Raw genomic sequence first — 12,974 nt, 5'->3', positions numbered from 1 at the left:
GCTTCATGATGTAGTCACCTGAAATGGTTTTCACTTCACAGCTGTGCCTTATCAGGGTTCACTTGTGGAATTTCTTGCCTTCTTAATGAGGTTGGGACGATCAGTTGTGTTGTGCAGAAGTCAGGCTGGTACAGAGCTGACAGCCCTATTTGACAACTGTTAGAATTCATATCATGGCAAGAACCAATCAGCTAAGTAAAGAAATGACAGTCCATCATTACTTTAAGAACTGAAGGTCAGTCAGTCCGGAAAATTGCTAAAACTTTGAATGTGTCCCCAAGTCCAGTTGCAAAAATCATCAAGCGGTATGACAAAACTGGCTCACATGAGGACCGCTGCATGAAAGACTGTTAAATCTTTCAGTGTTTAAAAGCAAGGCTCCATTGTGTAAATTAGCATATTTATGCATAGTGTAGCAGTATTCATGTCTACTTTAAAATCACTTTAAAAAGCTAGTGTTCACAAAGAAAGATGCAGAGTTGCAGTAAGCTGCAATAAGTAAACATACTGATGCCAGTAGCTGTGCGTGCTGACATTGTTCACAAAGGACATTTTACATGCTGGCAGGTTTCTGACTGGGGGACCTGTACCCATTAAGATCATTCTGTGAAATCTTTGTGGGTTAGTTAATGATAGATTTGAACGTTTTCTCCCCTCTTATGCACAGATGCAGCACTGATTCATTCTGTGAGTTATATGCCTTTTGTATTCTTGTACTATTCTTAAGTCAGAATGAAGTCGTTTAACAAACATTCCTATGAAAGTAGTCAGGTGGAGACTGACCAATAATAACTGAAAAAGTATCCAATACACACTGAAGAAGTTGAGTTTTGCACAGTACTGTGTGTATTATCATTTCGCTTTAAATATTGCAGCTATTTAGGGAAGGGAAACAGAAAAAGAACGGTAGACACAAAGTAACTCCTAAAAACTATACAAACTAAAAACTATACAATACTTTTCAAATGATTGTGTTTCATACTGTTGCACCTGCTGACTCCTGTCAGTAGAGGTCACTATATGCATACAGGTGCAATATGGTGGCTTCTCTTTTGCAGTCAGAGGGGTCATGTTTCAAGAATATTTGGAGTAGAAAATAGTTAAGCACACGTGAATATGTATACAGAAATTAAAGAAGGTTATTTCAAATAGTTAATAGTAATGTCAATAATTGTGTAAGTCTAAATGCTATATATTAATATTAATTAACTCTCTCCAACTGCTCTGTGGAACAAGACATGGCTTTTATTATTATTATTATTATTATTATTATTATTATTATTATTATTATTATTTTGCAAAGTGCTGGTCTTATGAATTAATCTTATGGTCTATGAATTCTGTCTGGCACAGTGGTTAGCACTGCTGCCATATAGCAAGAAGGTCTTGGGTTTGAATCCACCATCTGGCTTCTGTGTAGAGTTTGTATGCTCTGTCTGTGTGTGATCTCACTGGGTACTCTCTGTTCCTCCCACAGTCCAAAGACATGCTGTTAGTGGGGTTAGGTTAACTAGTAATTCTAAATTGCCCATAGGTGTGAAAGGTAGTCTGTCTCTCTATGTGAACCCTGTGACAACTAAAGCATTTACTTTAGCATTAAACCTTTTTGCAAATTAAAAAAAAGAACAATTCTGGTGATGACAAACACTCACATAGCTGTGACCCCCACTGACCTGGCAGCCTGCCCCTGCTTCAATCTTGTGATAACTTATTGTGAGGTGAATTCTTCTTTCATGCTGATATTGGTAGCACAGATAGTCACGACTAGGCACACTTAAGTTATTTGAACAGCATGTCCAAACCTGGCAAATAACAGCCAGCCAGCTAATCAGTCAGTCAGTCATAGCACACATAATCTGAGTACATATCAGTATAAGTCATATGGGGAGAGAAATCCTTACACTGGGGCTCTTAAAAAGACAGTTTGTTTGGTTTTAACATCATGTACAGACAGGGGTTAAAGTTAGATTTGGCAGATGGGGGGATTCTAAGATCAGGTGCAGAGTGGGGAAAAGAATTATCTATAAATAATCAGTAGAATTTGTGTTGTGAGCCCCAGTAGATTTTTCTTGCGTACAAAATGTCGTTAGCAGACATACTGATGTTCCAATATTGACTTTCCAAACCCGGAACGCTATAAAGTTAGAATAAAATATATAGTTGAGTGAATCTAATCAACATCATCACTTTAAATATAAAATGATTTCTGGTACTCGTGATGTAACCTAGTAACAGTACCTTAGATGTAACCAATCCAACATACTGCATCACTGTAAATTTGATCACAATAGTACAGACTAACTAATTTAGCTTACCTTAACTGCCTGTATCATGGCAAAATGTGTAATAGAATAGCACAAAATTATCATACATCGTTTTTTTCCCCCAAGATATAAACAAATAAATTAGCAAAACATTGTGGTTAGATCTCATGCCGTATTTAAATTCTATACAATAAACGAGGACATTAGATGTAAGAGTTAAAAGTCTCAAAATAATCATCCTTCCTCTCCTGTCCTCTCCATAACCAGTGTGGCACATTAACGTTTTTATTTTGTTTTCAATTTTACATCTGCATCATGAATGCGTTGAAGGTGTGAGTCGTGGGACAATATTTTGTTCTTATTATTGAGCAAGCATCTCAATGCTGTCAGTCTCTGTTTTGCAACCCTATTCCATGCTCACTTCTTATTTAAGAGTTGATTCTGCTCTATTTCTATTAAACCGTTGCAGTCACTGTTTTAATTATGAAAATGTTCATGGTATCCAGTTGAAGACGCTGTTTACAAAGCTTAATTCGGGAACAGTGAAGTTGACATTTTGACATTGTCTTTCACTTACTGGAACATGTCCAACATCTAGCGTAAAGCTTCATGTTCTAGTTTATACTATAAATTATGTGTTCATTGTTGTTTAGTTAATTAAAGTCATATAAATGTGAGAAACTGTCTACTCAGGGCCCCTGGTATACCAAGTGCTTGCAGTGAACTGAGGGTTTGGCCTAATATTCATTGGTTATTGAGCTAGTTTCATCACACAGACCTAGCAACCCTAAACAAAATAAAATTTAGTTCAGATCCTGGGCTTTTGCATTGCATTGCATTGTCTTACTTGTGGACCTACTTGTGGACCTATTACAAGTGTGCTTCACAATAGAAATGTTTGTAATTGAGAATTGCTCTTTTGAAACTATTTCTGTTTTCTGCTACCTGCGGACAAATGCTCTGCTCTGTTTACTAACTTGTCTCTGTGTGATTAGATGCTAACCATGGATTCTACAGAAGCTTTTTGTTTCTCCCACTCTTTCTAAGCGGTACAGGTGACAGTTCTTGGGCTCTTTCTAGTGACCTTTGTGTCATTTTGAACATAGTTTTAGTGTCAACTAAGATATTATAGTTATGTCATAGTTTTTCTTCATCACTTTTACTTCTTCTGAGTGGTTAAAACGTTCATATACACCAGGGCTCATTATTTAGTTTCAAACCATGCAGACACATATCCTCTGTAATAATGATATCGGTTGTGGATCCTTTCTGGCCTTTGGATTGTATGGCTCGATCCTGGTAAGCTGGACTTTTTATAATTCAGCTGCAGATGCCCAGTCAGGTTGGCATCTGATGTTATGGTGCAGCAGAAGACAATATTCTGCAATGGAAGGTAGCTGCTGTTGGGGAGTGTGATTGTCACGGGAGGGTGTGTGTGAGCTGCAACAATTTTCAAGTGGGTATAACGTGCCAAAGTAAAAAAGAATCTTAAATGCACTAGAGGAACCAAGTAATGAGATGATAAATATAATAACTTCAGCTGTCACTATATATAACAGTTGTAAAGTCATAGTATTACACTTCTGCGTACAGTACATTTGTGAGGAAGTATGGATTTTTTTCTTCTCATTCTGAAGCTTCAGGAGCTGGAGTTAGTGGGACCCAACATTTTTTGCTGGAAGCTTAGATTTTGCTCATGGTGAGCATTCACCATTCTGTATGTCTCCCATTGATATACATTCTTTATGTAGAATAAACACTTCTAATACAAATGATGTTTTTTCTGGGAGGTTAAAACTGCTTTTACATGCTGTTTTCTGTTGATTACTGAGCTACTGCAGCTCAAAACTACATCCAGTACCAGCTCTTACTCTAAAGTCTAAGACACCACATGCTTAAGAAGACTTAACCCTTTAAAACCTGAACCATGAAATAACTACCAGAAATCTTTAATTGTTTGATAATGGAGTGTTTGTTGAACCTTTAGACAAAATATATAAGAATATATCTAATTGTAATCTGCATATACCTGTATATGAGTTCTAATTTGTATCACATTTGCTACATAAGGCATTTTTTTTGCAATTTAGTCATTAAAAATGTGTCATGCAACATGTGTACACACACACACACACACACACACACACACACACACACACACACACACACACACACACACACACACACACAAATGCAAATAAGGAAGCAGAAAAAGTCTAGTGTGTGTTTTGCATGTGAGGGCTCGTCACATGAAACACCAACTGCCTGTTACAAATATTTATAATCAGCTGGTACTAATGAGCAACATTTTTTCTACTTTAAGCACCTCTTCAGGTTTGACAGCCGAAGCATGAACAAAGTGCTGTGGTGTGGAGCTGACATGTCATGTTAGTTGCTTGACGGTAAAGGAGGCACGGCTGAGCCTGTTTGCCACATCTCTCATTACTTTGTATTGTCTGTACTCCCTGCCCTCCACAGCTGTCAGTCTGTGACATATGCCTGTGGAGGGGGATGTTTCACACACACACACACACACACACACACACACACACACACACACACACACACACACACACACACACACACACACACACACACACCTGTAATTGAACAGTTTATTTTCCTTAAATTAAATTTTATTAAATCACCATTATTTATTTTACTATGTTAAAATATCAATGAAATTACAAATTAGACTTTGAGTTAACATGTAAAAAAACATGAAAAACCTGTAACTGCGAGTAATCATATAATTTAAGTGAGAAGCCAGGCAAAGAGTGATTAAAACAACCATTATGAAGACAACCAAGGGAACAGTGTCACCTGCCCAGCACAGGGTTCAAAAGGCTCCACCCCGGAGCCAAGCCTAGGAAGTGTGCCGGAGGGAGAGTCCATGAAATAGCGCAGCCTAAAGAGGAGACGTGGGCCTGTTCTCCTTTCGGCCCACTACCAAAAGGAGGCGCTGAAGGGGTTTGGTGCAGTGTGTGTTGGATGGCAGCCACGTGTGGAGTCCCGACTATTGCAGCTGGTGTTGATGGGTCATTGAATGTGACCTGTCTGGTGAGGAAGAGCGAGTTAGGTTGGGAGATGTTGGGTTCATCTCAACACACCTCTTAAACCTTGTTCCAGTCTGGAGTTGCCCTCAGTGAGGGCTTGTGGGCTAGGATGGTTGTCCATCTTCTTGGTTTGCTGCCTATACATTGGCGTTTTTACTGGTGGGCAAAAGGTTGTTTCCCTGCACCTTTGGGCCAGCGACCAGATCCTGATGTTGTTTTTGCGCTTATGCAACAAACAACTGTTTAGAGTCGCTGAATGGGGTGCTCAGAGGTGATCCATCTGCTGACTCCATTGTTCTACTGGGAGACTTCAAAGCTCACGTGGGGAACTGCAGTGAGACCTGGTGAGAGGGGTGTGATTAGGTTAAAAGGCCTGCCTGATCTGAACCCGAGTGGTGTTGTCATTGGACAAAATTTTGTCCATAAGAAACACCATGTTTGAACATAAGCACGTCCATAAGAGCATGTGTCACCAAGGTTAGAGGTGGATATTTTTAATTGTATCATCAGAACTGTGACCATATGTTCTGGACACTTGAGTGAAGAGAGAAGCTGAGCTGTCAACTGATCACCACCTGGTGTTGTGCTGAATTAGGTAATGGGGAAGGATAGATCTGTCACACCTTAAGGTATAGTGAGAGTGTGCTAAGAATGCATGGCATCGGGCATTGGTCTGTAAGATCTTCAACTCTGCAAGAACCATTTTTAGTGAAATAAAACAGAGCTTTAGAAATTCGAGTCTGCTCTTGTGTTGTATTTTATGGAGATAAAATACAGCACAAGCCATGTGGTTGGTGTACTGAAAAAGGGTTGTTTTTCCCAAAAACACTAAATGCACTATGCTTAAAATTAGAGATGGTATCTGTTTCCCCAAACCAAACTAAGTGCTGGATCCAAGAGAGAGAGGCCTGAGAGCTGAGGGCTCTCCTTCTCCTTTTAATTTTAGAAACTCTAGGAACCACAAGTATGTCTGATGCTTGAGAGAAAAGTGGTCTATTGGGATAATATAATACTAAAAGGTATAATAGGGCTTCATTATTCAGGAAAGTGAGAAAAGAAAAAGAAAGGAAAAGAAAAGAAAACACAAGCAAAGTATGGGAAAATGATGACAAAAAGAATTATTGACATGCTGCAGGGATATCTAAATTTAGGGAGTAGGAATAGATGGAGAATAAGTAGTAAGTGTATTGCATGAAGTCCTGCAGCAGTCTGAGCATATAATAGAATAACTAAGGGATAGTTCACAGTCAGCCGATCCAGGCCTAACTATAAACTTTATCGGAAAGGTTTGAATCAAATTTTAAAACTAGAGAAGAGTTCCACCAGCAACCACACAAACCTCGTGAACTCCAGTTTTATTTTGGAGGAAATAGTCACCCAGCTTCAGGAATACTACAAGAATGTTATAATACAAGAAACTGATTCAGGTTATTTTCTTTGGTGATTACATTTCGTCTACGCCCTGGCTCTTGGGATACACTGAGATAGCAGCACACACTGTTACTCAGCTTTAGCAGAATCTTCAGAGTGAGCTGCATAGGCAGCCCTATTAAGGAGTGTCCGTCTTCCACATTCCAGCAGTCCCTTGCCACATGGTCACCTCTTTATTGCTGTTGCTGCCAATTACTTATTGCCCCGCACTGCAGCAAGCTCTTTGCAAGAGGAAGTGTGGCTCCAGGTGACATTCTTCCCCTGCGCAGCCTCAGTTCAACCCTGTATCTCTTTTGGCACCTACCTACTGGTGTGTCCTGTGCAGAGAGAGTCTGGTGAGTATCTTCTGCCGGAACTTGAGAATGAGCTAGCGAGTCCTGTTCCACCTAAACCTGAGCTGGAGGAGTTTCAAACTGCCTCTGCATGACCTTCTCCACTTCCACCTCTTCCTCCACCTCCGCTGCAGACCGTCAGCCAACACACTTTGTTTGCGGTTTCTGTTTTTTTCATTTAAAAAGGTAGCTGATAGAGTATTACTTGTGTCCCTTTTCATTTTTTTAAAATCTGAATTTGAGCTCCCTGTAGCCATAATGCAAAAATATTTACCATACAGCCCCCAGAAAGACAAGCTGCATAGCTCGACTTGGAAATAGTTTGTTGACAATAATATTTCTCATTACTGTGAGCTCTGGTTGCAATTATGAAGCTGTCTATCAGGTTGTCAGGATGGAGGAGGAATGTGGAGAATGCAGTTTTCTGTCTGTTCAGCTGGATATTAGCCTTTCACCAATCGTAACTGAACATATAGAGACAAAGAACTTAAATATTCCTTCTTCTGAACCAGTTGTTGTCACTTTTGAATTGGCATCACTCCTGCAGCTTGTCACTTGTTTGTTATGACTCATGAACCAACAATATGGGGATTAGGAATATTTTCAGGAACTTTCAGGAACAACAACACAGACAAAGAGGAATGTGATTGTATCGGACTAACGGTTTTTGCTTGGTGCATGGTTGACACTTGAAATTAAGGGTAGTGAGAGCTTCTACTAACCTAAGGTTGAACTTACTGTAGATGATCTCATCTACGATGGGTGGCTGTCTCCTCAGTTGTGCGTGACTCAGATACATGAAGCTGCCGGCTTGGTGTCTCCATGCCGTCTTTGTCTTCATCTTCACCCCTATGAAGCCAACACCCATCCGCCTTTTTGTACCTGTGGTTTCCAAACTGGTGGTGGTTAGCTTTGTTCATCTGCTTCTTGAGGCCACTCTGCTGGCCGCTTGAGTAGATTCATATCTCAGCAAGAGCGACATGTGCATGGTCACATTCCAATGGGGATTTGTAGAGTAGATCGGAGAAACTCATCTAAACCCAGGATTAAAACTCAGAGCCAGTTCAGATGTTCTGATAGCAAATGCTGCCGGCCTGCCTATATTCTTCTCTTGTATTTCATGGGAAAGACTATCAGCGTAGCTGTTGGCAGCAAACACAGGCTGTTTACAGAACCACATTAATGACTTACATTCTGGTATCAGAAACCTCCCCACTGCCCCCAAAATTATCAGTGGAGCTGGAAACCCATCACTCGGCTCTAAAGAACCTTGTCAGAGCGTCAGCACTTGGCAAGCCTTTGGGATGATTAAGACTGGTCGTGCCCTGCACCCCTCCATTCTCTGCACACTCTTATTCCCCCCTCCCAATGCTTGCTGGCAGCAGCCTCTGTTCTGTCTCTGCTTCTTCCACTTCTCCTGCCAATCACACTTACTCTGCCATCTGCCTGGAATGGCACTGATAGAAAACACCCTAAAGTGCTGGTTCAGGGCCAGAGACGATTCTCTAGACGCTGATCAATGGTTAATGGTGAAGACAGAAGAAGGAAAGTGTTGTGACTTCCTTTGCAGGCCAAAAGGATGCTTCCCCTCCCTAAAGACTGACAGAAAGGCTGTTTGGTCTCAGACGAACACAACAATTTGAGGAATTTTCAGGCTGTCAACTCACATTTCTGTTGTCAGTCTGGTTCGGAGCACTCTGCTTCAACATCTTAAACTTAAAGAACCTTCTTTTTGCTAATTTTTGTCATGCACTATTGTAAAAAAAACTGTGCTCATGTAAAAAAAACTTTGAGCGCACGTAAAAAAAATTTGCAAGTGTTGCATTTTGAGGAGAAATTTATTTTGAGCAAAGAAAAGCTAAATTTGAGTGAACAAAATTCATTGCTGTGTGCAAAAAATGTATTTCAGTGTTTTCTATTATCCACACACACACAATAGCAGCCCCTCTCACTCAGTTTTTTGCATTTGTGCTTGCTCGCAATGTGTTGCTTGCGCTCTCAACATTTCTCTCTGTGCGCGTTCAACTCTTTCTGTACACCGTTATGTTTGTGCCACAAAACCAACCAATCGCAGACTTGGATGCAAAAAAATCTGATTGGCTGTTTTGGTCTCCAATCAGCTCGAAATGACGAAATGCAATATCCCAGAATCCATTTTGTCCAAAACTCAAACGAGGCAGTGACGGAGGAACACAGATTGGCGGAGTTTGAAATATTACTCTTTCTGGGTCACAAAATAAACTTTTAAGATATTTTCATGCGAGAATGGTGCTGTGTAAACTTCAAATACCTGCTCGATTCATCAAGACATCACATATTTACATAAGTGTTCTAATGTTTTTTTTTAAAACTTGTTTTATTCATTTTAATCTTTTAATTTTATCCACATTGCATCAAGCAAAAATGAAATCATATTCAACACTGACGTGAAGAAATTTGTTTAGCATTTATGCCTAATTTCTGCATATTCCAGCATATAAAAAAACTTCTTTGTGTTACACTCACTCTAAGCACTATGTCCTATTGCTCTTAAGTCTATTTTCACTGGGTTAGCAGGAGTGGGGCTGGTGGAGGTTTGCCCCATGTCAGTGGGGGGATCCAGGAGTGTCTCTGTGAACTTCACATTCCTGTGGCAGCATGCTCGGTGCTTGCTCAGATTTGAAGTTAAATTTTTCGCTGTAAAATGAAGTTTACTTCCCACGCAGAGTGAACAGCGAACGCTAATGTTTTTGTCACTTTTTATGGAGTCAAACTCAAAGTAAATGGACTGATTCTTATATAGCACTTTTCTACTCTCCCGGAGTACTCAAAGCGCTCTATACAACACATTCACCCAGTCACACCCATTCTCACAAGCACTACCTCTATAGTGAGCGCTTTCTAACTATACTCACACACATTTATACTCCAATGGATGCATCGGAGAGCAACTTGGGGTTAGTATCTTGCCCAAGGATGCTTGGCATGCAGACTGGAGGAGCCTGGGATCGAACCTCCAACCTTCCGATCAGTAGGTGACCTGCTCTACCTCCTGAGCTACAGCCACCCCAAAGCAATGTCAGTACTTCCACGCTTTAAATGCTGCATGATTGTAGTCTCTCCCACACTCCATATTATCCATTGTTGATCTACACATGTCTATTGCTGCTACAGATGTCGCTCGTACATCATCGTCATGAGACACTCTCACAAACAAAAGCACGGTTTAGTAATGCAGTAATGCAGCGTGCTTACGGGAAAGTAACAGTAATCTAATTACTTTTTTGCAATAGTAATTGCAAAATTACTTTACTCGTTACTTAAAAAAGTAATCGGATTACTTCCCATCTCTGCTTGTAATAACCAAAATTATTTTCATGTGTTTGCATGTTTAATCCATCAGTATGGGTTCTTTAATGTAAATTATATTTAAATGCTAAAAAATAATTATTGCTGTTATCCATGAATGTTTAATTTAACTATTTTACACAAAAAGCAGTGAAACTGTATTGCTTTCAGTTTTGACACCACATTCAGTTAAATTACTCTGAAGTTGGTGATTACTCAACTCAAAGTAAATCTAAACCACCTCAGTTTATGTTGTAAACCACTTACTATTTTACCTTCTACTATTTGTCCTCTGTCACCTTAGCCTGCTCTAATCCTGCCCCCACCCCCAGTCCTGTCTTTGCCTCAAATTTTTGCATGACTGCCTCCATCGCCTTTCTACTCACCTTTCTTCTACCCTACGGATGAACTTTTCAACCCTTCAACTCTGCTCACATCCTCGGGGACAGGAGACAAAGTCCTGAAGTGTTTCATGTCTTTTCTGTCTGTGCATGACCTTTTAAAGTCTGTGGTCTTATTTGCTTACTGGCATGCCCCAGCACCTCTTGCATGGCTTTGACTCCTGCGGCCATGTTGTATATGCCTACACCTGTGACCTGATGAAGGCATGCACTAATAAGCTCTTGTCCTCATCATGTCCCCATCATTCTGACATCTGTCAGTTGACAATATAAATATCAGGCACGTGCACCAACATGACATCTGTCACTATGTGGACACTTATTCTAAACATCATGACTGGTACAGGATCTCCTTAAACTGGGGGAATTATAGTAAACATAGTTGTGATGAATATTCCTTTTTTTATTTCAGTAACTGATTCAAGGTTGTACACGGTTGTGTTTACATTCTTTAATTAGTCCCATTAAAATTTTTTATAAAAATAAATAGTCTAATTAGGTAAGTAAAAAACAAAAACAAACTGCCACATAAAACAGCCATCAACACTGGACAGGGACAGGGTCTCGTATAGCTCTAAAATTCTCTGTTTTTTCCTGAAACTCTTTACCTTTCTTTCTTTTTAAAAAATAATTTCAGATGTAAAACCCTCTCTGTCTCTGTGCACAAACTAGTACTAAGTACTAAGAAATAAAAGAATGATTTAATTAAAATATAATTTATGTTTTTAACAAAATATATTTTATTAACTTTAAAAATGATCAGCAAATACTCATTGTAAAAACTTTCTTTTTTTCCTTTTTTCCCCCCCACTTGGGTTGAAACATCCTTAGATTTCTCATGTGGAAAAGATTTACATTTTGTTCGTACTCTTACTGTGAAACACCAGGCAAACACATGTTAGGGAGAAAATTATTAAAATAATTTGAATTCAATTTTATTTATGTTGCACCAAATCACACTATCACTCCATCCGACGATCCCTGACACATCTGCATGGGTTAGTTTCACCTGATGTGTCACATGATCCAGTCTGTTTTGGGAGAATCTGAGGAAGCCTGCTGGATGTGGCTGTGTTAAATCCTGGCGCCACTCTGTCCACCCATCCCTACATTGCCTCCTCAGGCTCTGTACTCCTTTACATCACCTTTATTCTGGGCAAGAAGTGAGCCGAACATCCCCCAAAAGACCTACAGGCCAACAACAGAGAAAGAAAGAGTGAGAGCAAAGGACTGACAAGGAGAAATCAGAGACACTAATAAGAGGAGAAAGTTCGAAGAGAGAGAGAAAGAGGTGTAATTTAAAACTTGGAATTAGTGTGACACAAGGAAAATCAACAACATAGCCACTAACAGAAACATTTATAGTTGTACTGTTTATCCGGTTGTTCAGTGATGACACGACGAATCCTACTTCCGGGCCTAAAGTAGTCTGCGTTTAATATGGCTTTTGTGTTGTTAACATGTTTAATGTTATGTATTTTCTTCTATTTGATCTCAAAAAGCTCCTAAAACAGTCAGTGATCACTGTTGACCTCCCTCGGCTTTTATTATCGCTAATCATTTATTTAAGCTCAGTTTTTAAAACCTTAGGATGTAACTACAGCCCAGCCCATGCAGCAGTATATGAATGACTAACCTGGTATTGTGGATGGATTATCTCAGTTGTTCTCCTGGCTGAAGTTTGGTCCTTTTACAGCATCCTGCCATGCGATTACATTTGTTCCTGACCACCGAGAACACTCACGTTAACTTTTATCGAGTGGAAAAAAAGTTAGCTTGTTTATATTATGCTAACATAGCTGTGTCGCTAGCGGTCACGTAGCACATCATTATATACCAGCTAGCCCAACTTCAGTAACCCTACAAACGTCACTGCTGTTTAGTTTTCTGTCTTCGTTTATACTGGAAGTGATAACAGAGCTGTACGTTTTAATTTGTTTCCAAAACCCCGCAGTCAGGACATGCTATATTGTATTTAGATAGAAGCTAGTGAGCTAACTCCCTGCTAACTTCTAACTCCGTTAAATGTCATAAATTCCGTTTTCATGGATGCCTGGATGTTAAACTCAATTGTTACACCTGGTAGAGCAGAACACTGATCATTTTATTAAAGATGAAAGACTTTAGACAGTTTTTCAACTCTCAGTAATGCCATAGTGATCA

This window comes from Maylandia zebra, linkage group LG6, assembly GCF_041146795.1.
Source record: "Maylandia zebra isolate NMK-2024a linkage group LG6, Mzebra_GT3a, whole genome shotgun sequence".
Classification (NCBI taxonomy): domain Eukaryota; kingdom Metazoa; phylum Chordata; class Actinopteri; order Cichliformes; family Cichlidae; genus Maylandia; species Maylandia zebra.
The sequence above is the reverse complement of the archived record's forward strand: the minus strand, read 5'-3'. Positions refer to the sequence as shown.